Genomic DNA, 22598 nt, shown 5'->3' on the forward strand with positions numbered 1-22598 from the left:
GGACAGTTAGAGGTCACAAGCCCCTTTGATTGGCCAATTTCAGGTAGTGGCTGTCATGGTCCTGAACAGTTTTCAGGACACTGGAGAAGAAACCTGCCTTGCACATGATGGCCACTCCCGCTGTCTTTGTGCGGGCACATGCCCAGAAGCGAAATTAGTATTTTGGGTATGACATACGAGGGCAGTCCTCCCACAGCAGGTGTCTCTTGGAGAAAGATAACATTGGGGTCCTGTACCCTGTTTACGCTTGTTAGACGAGTTGAGGCCCTGGGCATTGAGAGTAGTTCAGTATGGCATGTGGTAATCATAATGTCGGGGAGTGGAGGTAGTCGCTTTGTCCTCAAGACAATGCATATGAATTTTAAAACAAAAGGTGTGTGTCAGGTGTCGCCATCTAAAGTTTACCCTCCTCGAGGGCCTAGGGCTGGGATCAAGATCTTGATAAAGTGCAGCTGACAATGTGAGCGAATTGGGGGGCCCCAGTGTTTACATTGTGTCCACGGTGTATATGTTAGTGTGCAGCATGAGTCAGAAGATAGTGGTTCCACATCCCTCGGAGAGGCATTCAACCAAGTGGAGTTTGGAAGGAGGGAAAAAACAAACAACACAAGGCCAGCAGGGCCTAAGCTTCATTCAGGTTTTGGCAGGCCATCCAGCAGGACATATGGCCAGTCATAAGGGCACTATCAGTCTAGCCTCCAGGTCCTTATAACCCGCATGGGCTATGGTTGAGGTCCACAGGTGATGGAAGATGAGTAAGGTGGATATCTGAGTCCACACTTGGAAAGGAAGGTGAAATGAGTCTATCTCACCAGTGGATATTCATGTGGGGAGGGTTCTTTTGGCAGCAAGGACCAGTGTGCCACCCAGAGGTGCAAAGGCTCTGGTAAGGACTCAGCACTACAAGAAGCCACTGGTTGATGGGGCAGTGGAGGAGCTCTTTCCCATATTACATTATTGCATTAAGATGCTGGACAGTGTCCTGTTTGGCCTCCTGGGATGCAGAGTTCTTGCAGCTTTTGTCTGAGCGACGAGGCAGCACTGTGGTCCAGGTGGGGTGCAGGGCCTCTCGCTCGGCAAGCAGGGCAGCTCCATCTCAGTAGAGTAGGCTTTATTCCAAAGCAAAGCCACTGGCTTACCTTTGGGGGACTGACTGGATTGTCTTTGGCAGACTTGTGAGGGGGCATAGCCACTGTTTACAAAGTCTTCTGGTGCAGGTGGGTTGCAGGGCCTCTCGCTTGGCGAGCAGGGCAGTGACAGGTCTCTACCTTCAGAACCCGCTGGTAGTTCCTGAAGGTACTTCACCTCTGCCAGAGACTGTCTGATGCGCTGTTTCCCCTCCCAAAAAACAGAATGGCGAATGGGTGGCCTGATTGGTACCAAACGTTTAGCTGACACAATTTTTCAGTGATAGGCTTACAGTCCAGCCTGCGGCGCAGAGTAACAGAAGAGAGATCTTGAAAAAGCTGGATAGTATGGCCACATGATTACTTCTTTGTCTGTAAAGAAGTAGACCTGCGTAAAGATGTGGGGGCGCAGAGTAGCAAGAGAGATCTTGAAAAGGTGGATAGTGTGGCCACATGATTACTTCTTTGTAAAGAAGTGGACCTGCGTCAAGATGTCAGTGACTGAATGCAGGCACCCTGGTGCAGAGGCCACCCAGTGGGCCCTATCCAGTGCTGTAAGGGGAGCATCTCCATCACCATGAATCACCTGTAAGAGCTCAGCAGTGAATGCCATGATGTTGTTGCCCTCCACCCCCTTAGGCACTCCCCTAATACGAATATTGTTCCGAACACTTCTGTTTTCTAAGTCTTCCTGCATCATTTATAGCTCTGTTTGTTGTTCCTCACATGCTGCCACCATGCACCAGAGAATCGCCTGATCTTCCAAATGTGTGTTGAACGTGCACTCCAGTCAAGATCGTCCACGCGTCCCCCTATCCCAGAGACGTCTCGCTGAAGGTCTTGGAGGCAGGATTTAAAGTCTGATTTAAGGGAGCCTATTTTGGAACAGATTTCTTGTAGGAAGCGATCCATATAATCTTGTGATATGGGCACTAGTGCGCCGCCCACGCTAGAAGACGGGGGAATCCATTGTCTCCATCTCAGTATAGGAAGCTTTATTCCAAAGTGAAGTTACTGGGTTACCTTTGTGGGACCGACCAGATTGTCTTTGGCAGACGTGTGACGAGGCATAGCCACCGTTTATAAAGGCTTATGGTGCAGAGAGCAGCTAGCATCTCAAACTGAAGTCCATAGGTGTGTGTGGTGTGTATACCACTGCCCTACTGCTGCACCACAATGAGGCCACCCAGGAGTTCCATAAGGGTGAGGCTGCACAAGGGTCCCAAGGAGGAAGAGGAGTATCCCTGTGTTAGATTTCGTACCAAAATCTTATAAAGGGATCAGACTTCCAGGGCTGTTACAAGGCCCCTCAAAGTAAGTGAGAGTGCAAGTCAAAAATCCTCTCCGGGCACAGTCGGCTGGTGCTGATCCTGTGTCAGAAACTCTCTGAAGGCTCATATAGCATTTCGTGGGCCTTGGGCCAGGCTTTGAGACAGAGGATGAATGGAGCAGGGGGGGGGACACATTGCCCCCCGGCAGTGCTCTGATGACAGCGGTGCTGTGGCTTGTCAAGATTCCTCTCCACCATAGGGTTGTCAAGGAAGCGGGGTGGCACCAACCGCACCCTGCCAACAGTCAACCTTGTGTTACTTGCGTGTCGGGGCGACCCCGAGTAGGGAGGCTCATCCACATTTCCAGGACCCCCATCCAGTATCCAACAGATTTCCCATATAGGCTCCCTGCGCACCCCACCCATTAGGAATTGCCTGTTAGCCTATCTTTAGAGGTGTGGCTAGTGTCCATGTGCCAGCCGAGCTCCTAAAGCCTCCGGCTTCTAGGCTGTTGTCAAGTCTGTAAAGGGTCACCACTCCAATGACCATCAGATGTGAGGTCATGCCTAGCTGCAGAGGCGGAGACGAAGCAAGATGTAGGGGAGCGCCCAGCACCGATGCGAAGTCCACCGCCGCCGCCGAAGGCAGTGTGGAGCAATGAGGAATGAAGAAAGCATCTGCCTCACAACTGTGTCTCACTCGCTTCTGCCCAGTCGGGAGGTATCTGGCTCAGGGAACCTGTAAGGGGGGTGAGTGCTGAAAAGCTGGCCACTTACTGTGAGGTAGTCCAGTACCAGCTCCACTTGGCTGGCAGCCCCAGGGGAAGGGCCACTGTTTCTAAGGCTGCTGTCCCAAAGCTGTGTGGGACACAGTGCCCCCCCTTGCCCCTTGGGGGCTTCAGTCTGCTGCCCGATTCAGAGTCTGCAGGTGGTACCCAGGTAGGCTGCTCACAGGCAGTGCCAAGTCGAGGAAGCCTTCCAAAGACTCCAGGAATCACCACCAGGGCAGAGCAGGACTTTGATGTCGCCAACATGCTGCAGCTCCTTCTCTGCAACAACTTAAAGGTGTGTGTCAGGATCCAGTGGCGGCCTCGCCATTTACGCCGTGACGGTGTTGCTGGCATTGGCTTGGAGGTGAGGCCAGGACATGCAAAGCGTCTTGCTCCAGTGGTGGACCCCGACTGCCCAGGTCCGTTAGTGCCCCAACAGCCCTTATTTCGCCATCGCCTGTAATCCTGCAGCCTGGGCTGCTACATTTAAAAATGGCTGCAAGGAGCAGATCTGGCCCAATCAGAGCACAGGAGCCTTGGTGCCAGTGGCAAAACCGCAGCTATGGGGAAATGGGCTCCCCCAAGTATGGAGGGACGATTTGAAATCCCTGTTGCCGTTTGTGCTGTGTGAGTGCAGTCCTGATGCCAAGATGGTGTTGGAAGGCCTGCGGGATCCCAGAGTGAAAACAGAACATGTCTTTCTCCATTGCAAAATTCATTTTGTCTGGCCTCCACACAACCTGCTGTTAGGGTTGGGCAACAGACATGAGTATGGTGCTTTGGCACCACTCCTCGTTGAGGAGTCTGCCAGCTTCTTTGGGAATGTCCATTCATCTTTAATGTACATGCTGTTTGATGGCTCTTGCCTCTTTGGTGAGAAAGTGGACTCTTTAAGGAAAGTTGTGTCACAGCGTATTCCCTGAGACAATTTCCCCAACAATTTTGTGTTTTTGTGGTAACACTAGTGGTTTCCAATCCTACCAATGCCAGACCCCAATGCTGGTACAACAATCATATTAGCCATTTTGTGACCAAGGCTGTGTCTCCAAGAGGCAACATTCAGGGCATCAGAGACAATATGCAGCTCAGCCCCCTTCCCCTCTGGCAAAACACTTTTTGATACACCCCCTCATAGGAGAAGGATCAAATATGATCTCTAAAGGTAGCAGACAATCCTTTCAGATGGTTGGGTCCTGTAACATGTCAAGCTGGGCTGTGCCCTCCCATTTATTTCTACCCAGCAACATCTTCCATCCCTATCTGCGCAGATATGAGGTCTCTAGTTGGCAGTGGTTTGCACGCTGTCTAAGTAGAGACCCTCACTCTAGTCAGGCTAAGGGAGTCACACAGCTAGGATAACCCCTCCTCACCTCCTTGGTAGCTTGGCCCGAGCAGTCTGGCTTATCCCAGAGGCAATGTGTAAAGTATTTGTACACACACACAGTGAAAACACAGTGAAAACACCACAAAAGTACTCCTCATCAGTTTAGAAACCTAGCCAATATTTATCTGAGTAAAACAAGACCAAAACAAGACAAATATCCAACATACACAAGTAAAGATATGAATTTTCAAAGATTAAATCTTAATATAGTGCTTAGAAACACAATAGCTCCGACTGGGGCTATCACCACACCTTGACGGAGTTGTCTTCAACAGTCCGACACCACTCGCGAGGGAGTGCAGGCCGATCACGGAGACGCACTGACCCCGGTTACAGTCCCTTGGAAAACGATGGGGAAACAAACATGTTGCATGGAGTCGGGGAGGTGAGGCGTCACTGGAGCCAGTGCGGCGTTAGTTCCTTACTGCCACCGCAAGGTGAGGTGTTGGTTCCTTACTGCTAGGCAGGGGAGGTGAGGCATCTGTTCTTTACAGTTGCAGGGTAGGTGATGCGGCGTTGGTGGCGAGGCAGCAGTTTCCTTACAACAAGGCGGAGTCAATGAATCCAGCAGGTCAAGACGTGAGGCATCGACCGCGGTGTCGCGATCACACCACACGGGCAGGGGTGCTGTGGCAGATTTGGGTGCCACGGAATGCCACAGACGTCGGTGACACAGCGCTCCGGACTCATGCTCTGGCAGGACATCGAAGGCGTTGCGGTGGCTTCTGGCCTGCGGCGTCAGTCGCTGCACTCAGTGGGGACCATAGTTCCGGTGTAGTTTGCAACGCAGGGTCAGAAAGCAGCACTGGTTCCAAGGTCGTTCTGGAGATCGATGCACTTATTTCTTCCTTATTACACCAGAACTCACTCCCAAGGGCCCAGGGACTAGATTTGGCACCACTTGGCAATTCAGGACTCGCAACAAGAGAGACCAGGTGCTGGTATGTGAAGTCTTTGATGTCCCTGAGACTTCTTAATAGGAACCAAGCTCAGTCCAAGCCCTTGGAGAGCCTTAGGAAGCAGGATGTAGAACGCATAGTCCAGTCCTTTCACTCCCAGGACAGAAGCAGCAAACGGCAGGCCTGCACAGCAAAGCAGCAGGCAGAGTGGCAGTACCTCCTACAGCAGCCAGCTCTTCTTCCTGGCAGAATGTACTCAGTTCAGAAGGATTCTAACTATGTGGTGGCAGAGGTCCAGTACTTAGGCCCATTTCTGTCTTCTAAGTAGGCAAACTACAAAGAGAAGTCTTTGAAATGCAAAAGACCCTGCTCTTCCCTGCCCTGGCCCCAGACACACTCCAGGGGGTTGAAGACTGCTTTGTTTGAGGATAGGCACAGCCCTATTCAGGTGTGTCAGCTCATCCCACCACTCTAGCTTAGAAAGAACTATCAGCCTGGTGATGGGCCATCAGGATATGCAGGGCACACCTCGGTTCCCTTTGTGTGACTCTCTAGAGTGAATGCACAAACAGTGCAACAGTCACCTGACCCAGATGTGTATTCAGCAGACAGGCAGAATATGCCCAGTTTCTAAAAGTGGCATTTTCAAACTTACAATTCAAAAACCAACTTCCCCAAAAGATATATTTTTAAATTGTGAGTTCAGAGACCCCAAAAGTCCATATCTGTCTGCTCCCAGTGGTGAATTACACTCAAAAGATATTTCAAGACAATCCCCATGTTACCCTATGGGAGTGATAGGACTTGCAATGGTGAAAAGCAAATGTAGCAGTATTTCATTATCAGGACATGTAAAACACACCAGTACATGTCCTACCTTTTAAATACACTCCACCCTGCCCATGCGACTTCCTTGAGCCTACTTTAGGGATGACTTACATGTAGCAACAGGCAAAGTTTGGGCCTGGCAAAGGGGTGCACTTGCCAGGTTGAAATGGTAGTTTAAAACTGCACACACAGACACTGCACTGGCAGGTCTGAGACATGCTTACAAGGCTACTCATGTGGGTGGCACAACAAGTGCTGCGCTGCAGGCCCAGTAGTAGCATTTGATTTACAGACCTGGGCACACATAGTACACTTTACTAGGGAGTACCTATCACCAATATAGTTTACACAGGGAGCACTTGCACTTTAGCACTGGTCAGCATTGGTAAAGTGCCCAGAGTCCTAAAGCCAGCAAAATGTAAATTCAGCACAGGATCAAAAAATAGCAGGTTAGAAGCAAAAAGACAGGGGAAACCACGCCAGCTGACAGGTGTAACAGCAGCTGATGGAACAACACATTTGTTTTGCAGAAAGAAGTGCAGTCCCTTTTGTCCAAAAGGACTACAGAGGGAGTTCCAGCCTCAGACGTAGGAAATAGGTGTTACTCCGGTGACTTCATTGTGCTGAAGAAGATCGGAGGCCTTTGTCCTATTTTAGATCTCTGAAAACCCTCTGATGGAAGGAGAAATTCATGATACTCACTCTACCGCAGGATTTGTCTACCGTGACGAAAGTGATGATGGTGGTTGCAGCGCTCCTTTGTAGGTCAAGTGTACCAGTCTTCATGTACCTCGTTGACTGGCTGTTGAAGGCAGGCTCACCCCAGGCAGTAGTAGACTTCCTCCAGATGACACCAAACGTCCATAATGTCATTTAGGTTCACTATCAAAATGCCGAAGTCAAACCTGATTCCTTTCAGATGCTCCCATTCAACATAGCTATCCTGAATATGGGACCGGTTTGTGCTTTTCCTCTGGAATGTGGAGTCCAGAACATTCGGGCTATGATCCCAATGGTTCTTCCTCTGTTCTGGTTCTCTGTGAGGATGATGTTGAGGCTGCTGGGACTATTGACCCCTTTCATCGTGCTAGACAGCAACATGAGATTGCACATGTGGGCTCTGCAGTAGAACCTGAGGTCCCAGTGGGCACAACACTAGGGGAACCTATTGAATTCCATTCAGGATTCAGAGGAGACAGCAAAATATCTGCAGTGGTGGCTGCTAGACCGCACTCGAGCCAGTGGCAGACTCCTTGCTACCCCTCAGACCGACCGATGCATTACTACTGGATTGGGGAGTCTATTTGTGAGAAGTGGGGATCAGAAGAATCGGGTCTCCAGAGGACACCCACCTCATATAGAGATGCATGGCGATCTGCTTGACATTGAAGGGATTCCTAGCATCTGTCAAAGGGAGTCTACTACAGGTACTCATAGACAACTGGCATGTGGTACTGCAACAAGCAGGGCGGAGTGGAGTTTTGGATCCTGTGCCAGGAGCCTCTGCACCTCTGGAGAGTTTTCCAGCAATAGAGAGAACCCTGGGTCAATCTATATGCCTCTGTCAAGAACAATGTAGTGTCTGCATTTTTGTGTGCTAGTGTTCACAATAGGGCTTTATCTGGAACATACGTTATATGTAGAGTTGAGCTCAGAACTATCTTATAAATTTCTGCCTCGACCCTTCTTGGCTCAAGCTCTAAAGAAGATCCAGTTTCGCAGAGCTCAACCCATCCTAGTGGCTCTGGATACAGCCAGGAAGGTGTGGTATTCAGAGCTTCTGGGCATGAGCATTGTTCTCCTGAGAAAGCTGTCACTTCAGGAGGATCTACTGTCACAACAACAGGGCAGGGTCCTGCACCCAGGCCTTGACATCTCCATGTGCAGAGATTGAGCTGCAGTAGTTAGCCCAGACGCAGCCTGTCCTTTAGGGCGGAGGAGCCACGCCCCCCCACCTTTTGCCACTCATGAAGAGTGTCTGTCAGGCTGAACAAAGGTCAGCCTGATAGACACTCTTCATGTTCAGGTCAGACAGCCAGGAGCAGACATGCGCAGACTCCTGGCTGCCTGAGCTGAACTTTGCTGGGCTGAGGAGGTCACAGCTCCTATGGGCGTGACCTCCTCGGCTTAGCAAAGGTGCCTCGAGGCCCTCCCCCGGCTGACCAGGAAAGTGTCACCCATTGACTTCGACCTGGGCGCTTCAGGTTTAAGCCCTGAAGTGCCCAGGGTGAGTGTCAATCAGTGACACTTCGTCAGAGAGTGGGGTGGGGTCAGCAGTCTCACTGACCCCATCCCTCTTTGTGACGAGGCTGGGACTGCCGCCTTCCCTCATTGGCTGACCTTAGCCAATGTTTGGTGCGTGCGTGCATGTTTGAATGTTATGAGTGTTGTTAATGGATGTGCGCGTGTGTGTGTGTGTGTGTATGAAAGAATGAGTGTGTATGTGCTTCCCGCCTGCCCCCCTCCCTCCTAAAACTGCCTGCCGCCACAGAGTTAGCCTCCTTCGAACTTCCTCCCAAATTGTTTTGATGATATTCTGGCTGCCAGGTGCTCATCTATGAAATCGTACACCAAGCCCGGGACAAGTTTGTAGCTTGGTGCAGCAAACCATCAGATTAACCCAATAGCCAAGCTGTCCAAATTGTTTTTTTTTTGTTTGGGGCGTTGCCAAGCAAAGGTTTGTGTTGGACACTGTTAAAGGCTATTTTGCCAACTCTTTTGGCTTTTTTGAAGTTGCTTAATCAGCCTTCTTCGCTTAAATCACCTGTTATGGTGAGATTTCTTAAAGGTTTATATCATATGTTTCCACTGAAGCCCTTTCTGATGCCACAGTAGGACTTGAATTTGGTTCTCACTTTTCTAATGTGTACTCTATTTGAGGCAGTGCTCAGTTGTCCACTATGTCTTTTAACCCTGAAAAGTTTTTCGCGTGTGTGTCTGCAGGCACTATCAGTCAAGCCTCCTTATACAGTATAACATTTAATCCAGGGAAACTGGTGCTGAGAACTCAAGCTACACTTCTGCTGAAAGTAATACCACCTTTCCAGGTTGTGAAGGATATCACCCTTCTGGCATTCCTTGCCCTGCCTCTCCCCTGGAAAGAGGAGGAAAGGCTCCATCATTTGGACCATATAAGAGCCCTCAATTTATATATTGATCATACCAGGTGGACTATCAAGCAATCAATCAATCAGTTTTTATATAGCACAACTACTCACCCGTGAGGGTCTCAAGGCACTGGTTGTGGGTCTGGGCCTTATTCGAAGAGCCATGTTTTGAGGTTCTACCTGAAGATGGTGAGTGATGGGCTTTGTCTGAGGTGCCTGGGCAGGTTGTTCTGGCTCTTAGCGATCAACTCTTTGTGGGTTTCTCAGGTGCAAAGAAGGGCAGTGTAGAAAAGTACTCTCTCTAAGTGGATAGCCCTGTGAATAAAAAGCTGTTACACTCTAGTTAAGGACACGCCACCTGAAGTATTAATGGCTCATTCCACTCGAGCAAGGCTGTTACTACTGGATTAGTACTCGGAGTGCCTGTCCTGGATATCTGCCAATCTGCTACTTGGACATCTGTGCACACGTTCACAAAGCACTATTGTCTTGACATTTAGGTCTGTCTACATGGGCATTTTGCCTGGTTGGTCATGCAGGACTTCTTGATATGTGACATTTCACAGACCCTCCTGCTAGAGAGGTACTTCTTGGATATGTGCTCACAAGGTGAGGAATCTGTGGTTAGAAGTATTCATCAGAAGAATGTTCTTTACCCACAGTAGCACTATTTCTGGTGGCTACTGTAACCACAAATTCCTCACTGACCCTCCCACTTCCCTGTTCTGGTGAATGTGCTCTTTTTCCATCTAAAAAGGTCCATACTAAAGATATGCACACTGGTGAAGCCAATTTGCAGTTGGGATCTGCATCTCGGGGTACATACGGGCCTTCAAAATCAGCTGATGTCAGTGTGGTTGGGTGGCGATTATGTGCGGCTACACTTGTCACTTCTGGATTATAGCACATTAGTGCTATTCCACACAACACCACTTACAAGCACACTTTTGAGGTTCTGGATCCAGTCTCTTGCCTGTGGAAATTTTCACAAATTGAGGAATGTGCAGTTCAGTGGAGTATCTACCAGAAATAGTGTTAGCAGAGGTAAGTAAACTCGTTCAGCCTGTATATATGTGATTGTGTTCAATCCTTATTTGATCAAACACAACAATATAAGGAAAGTGAAACCCTGGGGGTAAAGTCCACACAGAGCGGACCCAATGAACCAGGGTAACGTCATCTTCCAGAAGCATTGTGGCAGAACTGCCATCCTACCCACAGAAATAGGAAATCCTAATGCAATAGTGAAAGATTTCCTCTGTAATTTTCTGGAAAGATAGACTGATCTTTCAAGAGGACTTGTCTCAGTCTACACTAGTAAACAGAAAACTATGCAAAGCATTTGTGGAAATTCTTTAAAAAAGGGGTAAGATTTAGGTGGATCTCTTCATGCGATGTGAAATAGAGTTCCAAACAGGAGGTAGGAAATACCATGTTGAGTCACTAGAGGAAAGCTTCATTGTGCTAGATATGCCATTGCTCAGCGAGAACACTTGTTTTACAGGCAGTAAGTGAGATTTTTAAAATAAGCAGATGCACACTATGCCTGCTTTATTAAGTGAATGAGAAGAGTGTGATGCTACTGTGGCAGTCCCATTATTGAGATTCAAAGTTAAAAAAAATCCACTGGCAAGTTCAAATTCATCTCCTTTAGAAAAGAGCTATTTTCATTTATTGATTTTGAGTTTTCCATAATATGGGTGAGATGCCTATTGTCAAGCAGGAACTTTTGGCAAGAGATTGCAAACCTGAGAGTGCAATTGTGAATCTCCTCCTAAACACCTAAGACAACTCTCCAGATGACAGGGTTGATAGAATAGAGAGAAAAGAAATCTGCGAGTTGACCCTTCCTGTGCAAGGTAACATGGATTCCTTCTTGCCAGGTCTGTTTGTCAATAGTGGAACCTCTGAAGCAAAAGATGTCTCTGTATGGAGGCTTGTGGGCTTCCTCTGGCCAAGGGGGTGAGCATGAAACTTTGGGGCGGCCTCTCTTGCGGGTTCCACTATTGATTATCTGAGTACTAACTTTTTCTTTCTGTAATTGGTAAACTCTAATAGGTATGGGCCAAGACTGGCGCTAGGAATTTCCACAAATTGAATTGAGGAGGTTGAGTCCATCTGAGGGGTGATTTATGTATTTGATTAATTTTTTTGGTTAGTTTTATAATATGTTATATTTACATTTATTAGGTTCAGAGATTTGGTTGCACGGGTTACAAAGCAGTGGAATATCAAAGTGCAGGCATGCATTAAGCTCTGTCTATTTTCTATGACTGGCGAGCGCCTGCAAACCATAACTCAGTATCCTGTCTCTCAAAATTAAGGGGACAAAGATTCATAATGATTTACAGTATGAAAAGGCAGACTTTGTTCTAATGCAAAAAACATATCTATGTAGGGATGAGTCACGGAGATTAATCTAAAAGCATTTTGAATTTCATATTCATGAATCCACACCCACAAAGCTCTGTGGGTGCCTATTTTCGTTTCTTGCTCCTTTAACTGTGTGGTCTTGGAGGGTGATGGCTGGAGAAGGCAGGGTGCTAAGGGGAAGGCAATATCTTGCATGGTGTATTGACTAGTGTTGTTCTCTGCACCCCCAATCAGTACCATAATTGTTTGTTAGAACAACAACATGTGAAATGACACAGACGTAGCTAAGGATGTTTTGTCTGGAAACAATAACATTGTGATGTACGTGTATATTATCAGATTCACCTTACTGAGTGGCCTTGTAGGGGGACATTTCAGGAGAGGTTAAACAGACTTTAAAGGAATTGGGGCTGGTGGATATATGGAGATTGAAACACTACATATAATGAAATAAATTACAGCAGGCCTGTCAAAAACTTAAAAGATGTTTTGCCCTTTATATTGTGTATGGTTAGGCAGGTGAAAATAGAATTAATGGACTGATAACTCTTATTAGGGAGTTATACTGGAGGAAAGACATGTATAGGTTGCAAAATGCTCTTACTAGAGTAGGTGTCTCTCAATGTATAATTTAATATATAGAGCGTAATTTGCCTAATACCCCTCTGCCTTGAAAGAATTGATCAAGGGGGGTGGGGGTGATTGCACTCAAAGTGGCTACTACAGTAAAAGGGAACGGGCTCTACTACAGACCTGGTTGGAGACAGATTTAAAGCTCTCTGAGATAAAGGATAATGACTCTGGATCAAGGACGGATTTGAAGGTGTCAAACACTGTGAGAGCTCAAAGTAAAAGGTACTTATTGTTAACAAATCTAAAAGGGCGCTGCTGGCCCTTAAGTGGAAGCGAATGAGTTGGAGACTTTTGATGAGTAAACTTAGGGCTAAACTAATAAAGACCAAATATATGACCTGAGAAAGGGGCGAGAGAAAAGGCAGTCATGTTTTGCACCTTCTATGCAAAATTATTTTTTACTAATAATAGTTTTGAAGGTGAATGCCAGCAAAAATAATTACCTTTAGTTGACGTTAGCACAGACAGAATTAAATTGTTAAGGTAATAAAAGGCTAAAAGCCAACCAGACTCCAGATCCTGATGGCTTGAGTGAAGAATTCTATACAAACTTTTTCTACAGGCTGTCACTGATATTGAAATAAGTTTCCTCTCATTTGCAAAGAATCATAGGGCGTCCTCGTCTACAGTAGACACTAATAAAATAGCAATCCCTAAACTAGGAAAAGATCCAAGTAGTCGGCCTATAGACCCATTAAGCTAGTAAACCTGGACTTAACAGTTTATTATTTTTTTCAAATATTTTTATTAGAGTTTAGTATGCATAGAATAAACACATTCCATAAATATAACCTAAAGGTGCAAAAAAGAGATCACACAGTTTATTGCGATAATCTCCAATGGGTAAAGTGGGATAACTTTCATGCGCGGTTCCCAGACTTGGTTCAGGGGAGTTCTTGTTAACTTGGTTGGGAATGCATAGGATAGTGGGGGGTATGTTTAGGAGGGGGCGGGCAAAGCATGTTTATACTTGGATGTGAAGTTCTTCAGTATGTTGGCTAATGTAGGCAGGATGGCCGTGGAAGTGACAGTGTGTGCTCCTTTAGTGAATCATAGGAAGTTGGGGAGAGGGGGGTTGCAGTGGTGCGGTGCATGGCAGCAATGCCGATGCCAGCGGGGTCGTGGAGCACACATTGTCATGGAAAGGGACTATTCTCGCTCGCCTCTTGGCAGAAGTGTGCCATCAGGGTGCCTCATTGGGGGTAGATCAAGCGCTCGCTTAGGTGTCTCACCTCTTCAAAATAGAGAGTCTCTTCTTCAGCCACACCCCACTTCTGCACTGCCCCCTGCCATTCTGCCTCTGGGAAGGGGGGAAGCGGTAGATCACCAGTGCAGTGTAATAGTATATTTGATCAGTAGGAGTACTAGAAATTCGAAGCGGGCTCCGATTTTTTTTGTCACTTTGTACATTTGAAAATTCCAAGTGAGCTGGCCTCCCGGACATCCAGCCCGGGGAGGACTGTCTCAACCCGTAGGGCGGAATGAATGGCGTGCCAGTAACCATGGAGAGCTGTGCAGGACCATAGGATATGTTTCAGGTAAGCATTGGGAGTTGGACAATGCTGACAGCTAGCTTGCAGGTTAAGGAAGAGACGAGTCTGCTGCTCTGGGGTTAGATATGCCCTGGAGAGTAGGTGAACTGGATGCTCTTAAAGCAGCAATTGCGGATACAGTTTTGGGGGTGTTGAATCACCCTGTCCCATTCTTTATCGTATAATGCCCTCCTGAAGTCTTCTTCCCATTTTTTCCATGGTTGTAGGAGGGAGGTAAGCATGAGCTCACGTATAGCTTTATAGATTCATGTCTGTACATAACAGTTTATATGACATTTTTAACTAACAAACAGTATGTCAATAGTACTTCTTTCCTAGAGAAGTAACACCAGGTGGGATTGGTAGTAGAATGGCAGACGTTTGGTATTGTCTGCAGACTAGCTCACCTTGGTGAGAAAAGAAGATGTGAGTAAGTTAAGGTTGGCATTGTTAGGGCTCGTCACTGAAGCAGCTTTCAGCAGGGTGAGCTGCTTCTTTATGGAGGGGGTGATGAATAGAAGTGGTCTGGGGCAGATATTTATTGATATCATCTTGGCAAGGGTCCAAGGACAACATTTTAAGGCGTTAGCAGATGGACATTTTTACCAGTTACTTCATTTGTACACGGACACCAGACAGGGATGTTCCATGTCTCCCGTGCTGTTTGTCGTATGACAAAAGACCTGGCCATGTGAGTATACGTGGGTAAAGCCATACGAGATATTGCCTTTGGCATCAAAGAAAACAATGTTTTTATTTGTAGCTCACATGAGGTTTTATTTACAGGACCCGGGGAGTTCATTGCCATAGTTACCAACAGTACTACCGAAATATGTATAGGTAACAGTCACTGGGTTTGTGAGTCTCTTCCAGTGTACGACGTGCTGACGAGCAACCGAGAAATTGGATGCAGATCCTGTGGCCACCGTAACAATCTTGGCGAATCAATTAAAAGCTGCGTTAAAGAAAGCTTCCTGGGCGTTCAGCTTTCGCTCGGATATCGAGAGGTGTAGCAAGAGGAGGGATTTTGTGAAAATACATAGTTCAGTCATGTTGAAAAAGGGGCAACCGCACATTACATGGAATTTACCACATGGTTTGAGGCGTTTTTTGATATTATTGAGGTTGGGGATGCTCCCCCTTAATTCCCTATTAGCAAAATGGTATGGATCTTTATAGGACTGTTATTTATGTAATACAGGGGTTCAGGACGTAAAGCACGTCCTTTTTTGTCTGTCCAGCACTTTGTGTACAGTGCCGAAAATGGTTAAGACCTTTATTCCTGTCCTATTCAATATGTTCGCCATCAGTTGCACTGCAGTCACTTTATTTGCCCCCAAATGAAATGTTTTGCTATGGTATTTTTTACTTTTTTTAAAAAAAGTATTTTACATTTGGTTGGTATTGTATGGTTGGTATTGTATGAAATTATTGATGTTTAGCTTTGGCCAAATTTGTTTAGCTATGTAATACTGTTTAGCGTTATCAGTACTATGTATAGGTTTTATTCAAGGTATTTATTAATTGCAAGAATATTCTATGAGGACCTCCACGGAGTTCCATATTCATAAATAAAATAAACATATAAACAAATATGGATATGTGTCAAGAAATAAAACCAATGGTGATAAGTTGTTATTATTGCCTCTCAATCATTCAGAGAAGGAAATTGCTGACCTTCAGTGCATGGTACTTTTTAAAGTTACCATCAGCACAATCAAATATTTATTATATGATTGACCTTTTCTAAGTGCAGCCTACATGCAGCAATGATTCCTGTTCTCTTCAAAGGCAATAAAGATAACTTAAAGATGACTTTTTATTCTTTTTATTATAGCATTATGATGATATATTTCTAGCAAAACAGACTACCTGGTTACTCTCTGCATCCCCTCTTCGTATTGCCCATATCATATCGGAATGTGTCTCTTCACAACAACTGTCATGTGAGGTTTGTCCCACCAAAACGATTATGGCCCTTATTATGACTTCAGTGTTCTTTTACATAGACCGCCGAAGCCGCTGGTGCCAGAAGACCGCCAGTGCTGGTGGTCTTCCGACCGCCATATTACAAGTACTGAGGGATTTCTCCCACAATTTGGGTGAAAATCCTTCAGCAGTCATGCTGGCGGTTGGTGGCGCAGAGGCGGTTCCACAGCCACCACGCCACAAGGACTCTCCCTGCCGTATTACAAGCAGTATAACGGTGTGGCAGTGTCCTGATGGCAGGGTGCTGCGAGCAGTGGAAGAGCCGGGTCCAGTTCCCTGGCGGACGACCTCATTGCCTGACAAGGTAAGTCGATCGTCCGACAGGGGGCAGGGGTGGGAGGATGGGGGGTGTTGTGTGTGTGAGTGGGTGTATGTCTCCTTGTGCGAATGTAAGTGTGTATGAATGTAAGTGTGTATACGTGTGTAAATGCATGTGTGATTGTTGAAGTGAGTGCGTGTTGGTATGTTTGTGTGAATGCGTGTCTGCTGGTGAGAGTGAAGGCGTGTATATATGCGTGTTTGTGAATGCTTGTATGTGTGCGTGTTGGTAAGTGCTTGTTGGTGAATGCATGTATGCAGGGTGCGTGTGTATGTGATGTATGCGGGGAGGGTGGGTTGGTGGTGCTGTCATGGAAGGGTGGGGTGAGGGTATGGGGGTGCTGTCATGGAAGAGGGGGGGGTCAGGGAATCGAAGGGGGGGTGTTGGAGGAGCTATCTCCCGGCGACAGGAAACAAATTTCCAGTCGCCGTCAGCCTTTCCCCCAGGGTTTTTGTGCTGGTGCTACTGTCGCGTAAACCTTAGCAAACAGGCGACTTGTGATACCGCCAGTGGTCTTCAGTGGACAGCCGGCCTGTAGGTGCTGTCCTAGCGCCCTGGCGGTATCAGCGGGGATGTGTGGCGGTTTGGCAGAGGCCAAACTGGTACACTCGTAATGTGGCGATCTTCACCGCCAGCCCGTCGGCAGTGAGACTCCCCCGACCCTGGCGGTCTTCGGTTAGAATTGTTTTTGCATTTGTCGCCCTAAGTGGGAAGGGTATGCCCAGACGTGGGTCCCGTGCTTCCCATGCCACTGGATTCAAGCTAGCCTGGCTGATGAGGGGTGAAACCCCGAAACCGGTCCCAGGTTGCTGTTTCCAGTCCAGGGAAGACCTGGCCTCGCAGTTCGGGCTGGACTGTTCCCATGGGGAACAGGGTCAAGACTGATTTGCATATGGCTGGGTCCAAACTGGAATGGCATGGGCAGCAAAAAAACGATGGATTAAACCCAGATCTGTGACTGGGGGTGAATGTTTGACAATGTTCAGCATTCCGTCCATCACTTGATGTTTTTGCATTTGTCGCCCTAAGTGGGAAGGGTATGCCCAGACGTGGGTCCCGTGCTTCCCATGCCACTGGATTCAAGCTAGCCTGGCTGATGAGGGGTGAAACCCCGAAACCGGTCCCAGGTTGCTTGTTTCCAGTCCAGGGAAGACCTGGCCTCGCAGTTCGGGCTGGACTGTTCCCATGGGGAACAGGGTCAAGACTGATTTGCATATGGCTGGGTCCAAACTGGAATGGCATGGGCAGCAAAAAAACGATGGATTAAACCCAGATCTGTGACTGGGGGTGAATGTTTGACAATGTTCAGCATTCCGTCCATCACTTGTTGTTTTTGCATTTGTCGCCCTAAATGGGAAGGGTATGCCCAGACGTGGGTCCCGTGCTTCCCATGCCACTGGATTCAAGCTAGCCTGGCTGATGAGGGGTGAAACCCCGAAACCGGTCCCAGGTTGCTTGTTTCCAGTCCAGGGAAGACCTGGCCTCGCAGTTCGGGCTGGACTGTTCCCATGGGGAACAGGGTCAAGACTGATTTGCATATGGCTGGGTTCAAACTGGAATGGCATGGGCAGCAAAAAAACGATGGATTAAACCCAGATCTGTGACTGGGGGTGAATGTTTGACAATGTTCAGCATTCCGTCCATCACTTGTTGTTTTTGCATTTGCAGAAATGAATAACCTAATTGTGACTCTCCAAAGGAAATGTATGCCGAAGAAGTAATGCTCCTGGTAGTTTCTTTCAGTGACCTGGTTTTGCGCAGCTCCCATATCTTCAGCCGGAAGAGAAAGCGCCACAGGCTGGATGTAAAAAGATTTTGCATTCCCACGTCCGAAAGTATAAAAAATATTCATGATAACAAAATAACTGTTTGTGTCATTTGGAGGCGGCCAGGGCTAGGACCAGCCACAAATTGACAGGGGTCATTCTTCTGGTGTATTGTCAGGCAGCCAATTCTGCACACCTGAGTTTAAGCAAATTATGGCTATTATCTATTGTAAATGATTTATTCATCTTGAATTTTCATTGTTATACTAGATTTTAGTGTAGACTGAAAAGGGGTCAGTTTTTATCATTCCGCTGTGAGATCATGTTTTGTTTTCTCAAGAGTGTTTATGTAGATGTATAGTGAGCTTGCATTTGTTTCCTATCATAAGTCCCACCTGATCATCTCTGACAGATTCTCTTGCCTTTGCCAGGAATATGCGTCTGGTGGAAATCCGCAAGGCTGCTATAGTCTCCAGTGCTACCTTTACCAACTTGTGAACAATGCTACAAGGCTAATGTTATTTTTGGAAATGCAGTTCTGCAGAAACTTGTTGTTTAGAATGAACTGCTGTCACCACAGTACTGTATTAGTTACGTGGTTGATATGGCATATTTCATTTTCAGCGCATTGTCACTTTTATCTACACGATGTTGATGCTACATCGATTGATGGCCTTAATCATCTACCTGCCTGCTATAATGCTTGATGCTTTTCAGTCTTCTCTGCTTATTTACTGCACAGTACGTGTAAATTATCATTGTTTGTTGTACACTGTGTTCCAGTCAATCCCATCTCATGTTCATTGCCACTGTTACTATTTACTGAATGTATTATTTTTGCATTCACTGCTGCTCACTTCCTAATACCCATTCTGCATCTAGTCCACGGTATATAATACTCAAAGTAAGAAAATAATGACAACATAGCTGTTTTCTGAGGCAAATTTGGGATTACTATGGCAATTTTTTACTCTGACGCTCAGTAATAAGTATGCATAGTATCCTCGCACCCTTGCCATCCGGTGATAAAGCAGGTTATACTGCCTCTGCTTATTTTATTAAGACCGTTGCCTGTGAAACAAGCATTGACAAAGTCAGTAGGCCTACATTGGGCCATAGTTCTGCTAGCGCGTGGACAGTACTAGGTAACTGGACACTGATGTGTTTGCTGACCAGGCTGCGCTATCTGGGGAAAGCAGAGCATGAACATGGTTGTGTCCAGCATTCCTTTAGAGAAAGCATGTTCACGTAGTCCTGCAGCTTGAAAAGACGCAATGTTTAATTCCTTGGCAGACTACAGTGACTTCAAGAAACTATTTTTTTACCATTTTGCACTGTTGAAGTAACATGGTTTTAATATATTTATGGAAGTTAGTTGTAACGCAGGTTATCTCAATAGCACTAAAATATCTCTTTCTGAGCTCGGTCCTTAAGGGAAAGGTCTGATGCTTTGCCAGTAATAAATAAGAACATGTAACAACTTGGCAACAATGTGACATAACTGCAGAGAGATAGAACCACTTTTAAAATTCTTATTTGAGAATTTAGCAGCTAATTCTCAAAATTGTTGGCAAACCACAAAAGTTTCACCGCCACCAACGGATTCGATTCTTGCTGCCTCGATATTTTGCTCGCATTCAAAACATCCGAAGTCGGACCCAGTTGAACGTCTCTCACAAGGGCGAGGGGCATCCCATGCAGCGCAGGAGCTTACCCTCAGGCGGGCCCAGTTCAGTCAAAGACCACACGAAGATGTGCGATATGGGAGGCACAGACTTCCCTCATCACATTTTGCAAGTGGGCCCCACCATTTTATATTATGCCACTGTCCTCTCTGTGCCTTTCCTCAGATGTAATTTTAACGCGACGTAGAAGTCTCTGAATGATTGCAATCCGATGTGGTAGTATATGACTGTGGTAACGTGACGCAGAAGTCTCTGAATGATCGTAATCCGCTGTGGTAGTATTTGACTGTGGTAACGTGACGTAGAAGTCTCTGAATTATTGCAGTCCGCTGGCTGTGGTAGTACTTCACTATGGTAACGTGCTGTAGAAGTCTCTGAATGATTGCCATCCGCTGTGGTAGTATTTGACTGTGATAACGTGATGTAGAAGTATCTGAATGATTGCAATCCGCTGTGGTAGTATTTGACTGTGGTAACGTGACGTAGAAGTCTCTGAATGATTGCAGTCCGCTGGCTGTGGTCGTACTTCACTATGGTAACGTGACGTAGAAGTCTCTGAGTGATTGCAATCCGCTGTGGTAGTATTTGACTGTGGTAACGTGACGTAGAAGTCTCTGAATGATTGCAGTCCGCTGGCTGTGGTCGTACTTCACTATGGTAACGTGACGTAGAAGTCTCTGAGTGATTGCAATCCGCTGTGGTAGTATTTGACTGTGGTAACGTGACGTAGAAGACTGAATGATCGTAACCCACTGTAGCACTATCCCCAGGTCATTGTGTTGTACAAGTAACAATTTCAAGGTATTAATGAGGTCTCTGCTAACAGAGCTGATGAACTGATGCAAAGGGTGGTTGTTACAAGGCGGCCCAGCTGGTGGGAGTGGGCAGCTCCTGTTAGGGCGAGACCAAGACGGATTTGCATTTGGCTAACAGCTGTCTATTCTATCTAGAGTGAAGCTCAAAAGCACTGGCTTGGTACTGAATAGACTTGTCAGTGGTAACAGTGATTCAGGCGTTTCCATTCGTTTGTTTTCTTCTCCCTTTTCAGAGTCGACACCTTTTTGAGAGCTTTTATAAAAATAAGTGCCAGGGCCCTGGTCAGGAGGCTGCTGCAGCTTGGTCAACCCGTTGCTCCTGCCAGCACTGCCAAATGACAGTACCAACACAACTACCAACATCACACTCTTACAAGTGTGACAACTCAGACTACTCCAGCCCCCCACAGCTATTAGAATGGCATGGGAGGCAGGTATTAAACATTTCTAAAGTATATTGAATTAATAAATAACTGTTGTTGTACTGATGTGTAAATTAGACAAACAGCACCACCATGTGGCAGGCTGTTATAAGTGCTGGTGCTAACAGATAAGTGCTGGTGCTGAGCACTGGAACACACGACCTCAAAGTAAGCACTGAGCTAAAGTAATTTGATAACATTTATGACATTTATAACAGGACCTGTGAGATGAGATTGGTACGTTGCCAGTGAACTTTGGTTTTGATATTATTTTTCAACCCGAGGTACCAAGATAATGTGTTTGCCATTTCTATTGTCTCCCCTCTGCCCTGCACTCTTGGTTAGTCCCATACCCTTTTTTCACTTCTGTGCATGGTTAGGGGAGGAAATACTATATAAGTACAACAACAGTGCAATATGATTACTAAACCTTTTTTTATCTTTAATCTGACTAATTTTCTGCCATCTTATTTTTACCTAATTAATAGCCCTGCATCTCATTGTTCATTGAACCGGGCTTGAACAGAGCATAGATTGAAAAATAATAAATGTTGTGCCAACTGTATTCCCAGAAGCCTGCACCCAGAGTTGACTGATCTTGGTGTTTCCAAATACCAAGGCTGCCTAGTCTGATTCCACCTCACGCCTCTTTATTTTTCGATCTGTTTTCCCTCACCAAACACTCCTTGCACTTTATTTCACTAGTGCATGTTCGTTTTCATCCATGCTTTCTCCCTTTTTTCACCTTTTTGTCATGTTTCTCTTCCTTCGCCTTTTAGTCCATGAGCCAGGCCCCACATTTAGACTATTGGTACCGTTGGGGGGGATGGGTTTTAACATGATGATTATTTTTGCAAGGTATGCATGCCTAGAGATGGAAAATATGTGATAGCAAGTCATCACTCTTTTCCTTTTGTCTGATATTATTGGATTACCAACCATAGCTGAAAAAAATTATGATTTTCATATTTTAAATAAATAGCATACAAATTCATCTTAATATGTGGAAATACAAATATAAATCCACCAGATTGGTTAAATTCAATATAATAAAACAATAGTTATGATTATTAATTGTATTAATACCAATATAGTCCTTAAAGTAATAACATTAAAAACATCATTGTATTCCTCATATATTGATATAGATTAAATGCATAATTTACACTTCAAATTTCAAATAATAAAAGTTGTCACATCTTACATAGGCAATGTATGTCATGAGTGAACATAAACACAATTTTATCATTCACATTTGTCGTCATCTTCTTCTTCTGAATAAGTGTCATCAATCTATGCGTCTGTTTACAGTGCACTTGAGGTCATTTAGACAGCAGACATGTTGGCAGTTTGAGGTTCCTAATGCAGTTGCAGGCTAATAGATCTAACACAGCCTGAGGTGCTGGCTGCCCCTCCATCCAGACCACTACCAGTTGCTCTGCTCCCTTGTGTTTTTCCAACTTCCACCCTCTCCCAATTGTACTAGGTGTCTGTGGATCATTTGGAAGACATCCCTTGCATATAATAGCTTGATAATTTGCACTTTCGGCATGTTTCTTCAGACAGCCCCTGCAAGGTGGAAGTTGATGACTACCTCACCCTTCTTTGCACAGAATAGGCGATATCTCAAGTCATTCACGTGATGAACCGAAGATGTTGCTGCATACAGCAAGTACGAG

The 22598-nt window shown here is 46.1% G+C and overlaps 1 protein-coding gene across 2 annotated transcripts in view; it reads left to right on the plus strand.

The window, feature by feature from the left end:
- Positions 1–22598, plus strand: part of KIAA0930 (KIAA0930 ortholog) — a 415468-nt gene that overhangs the window by 201065 nt on the left and 191805 nt on the right. The window lies entirely within an intron of this gene.

This window comes from Pleurodeles waltl, chromosome 4_1, assembly GCF_031143425.1.
Source record: "Pleurodeles waltl isolate 20211129_DDA chromosome 4_1, aPleWal1.hap1.20221129, whole genome shotgun sequence".
NCBI lineage: Eukaryota > Metazoa > Chordata > Amphibia > Caudata > Salamandridae > Pleurodeles > Pleurodeles waltl.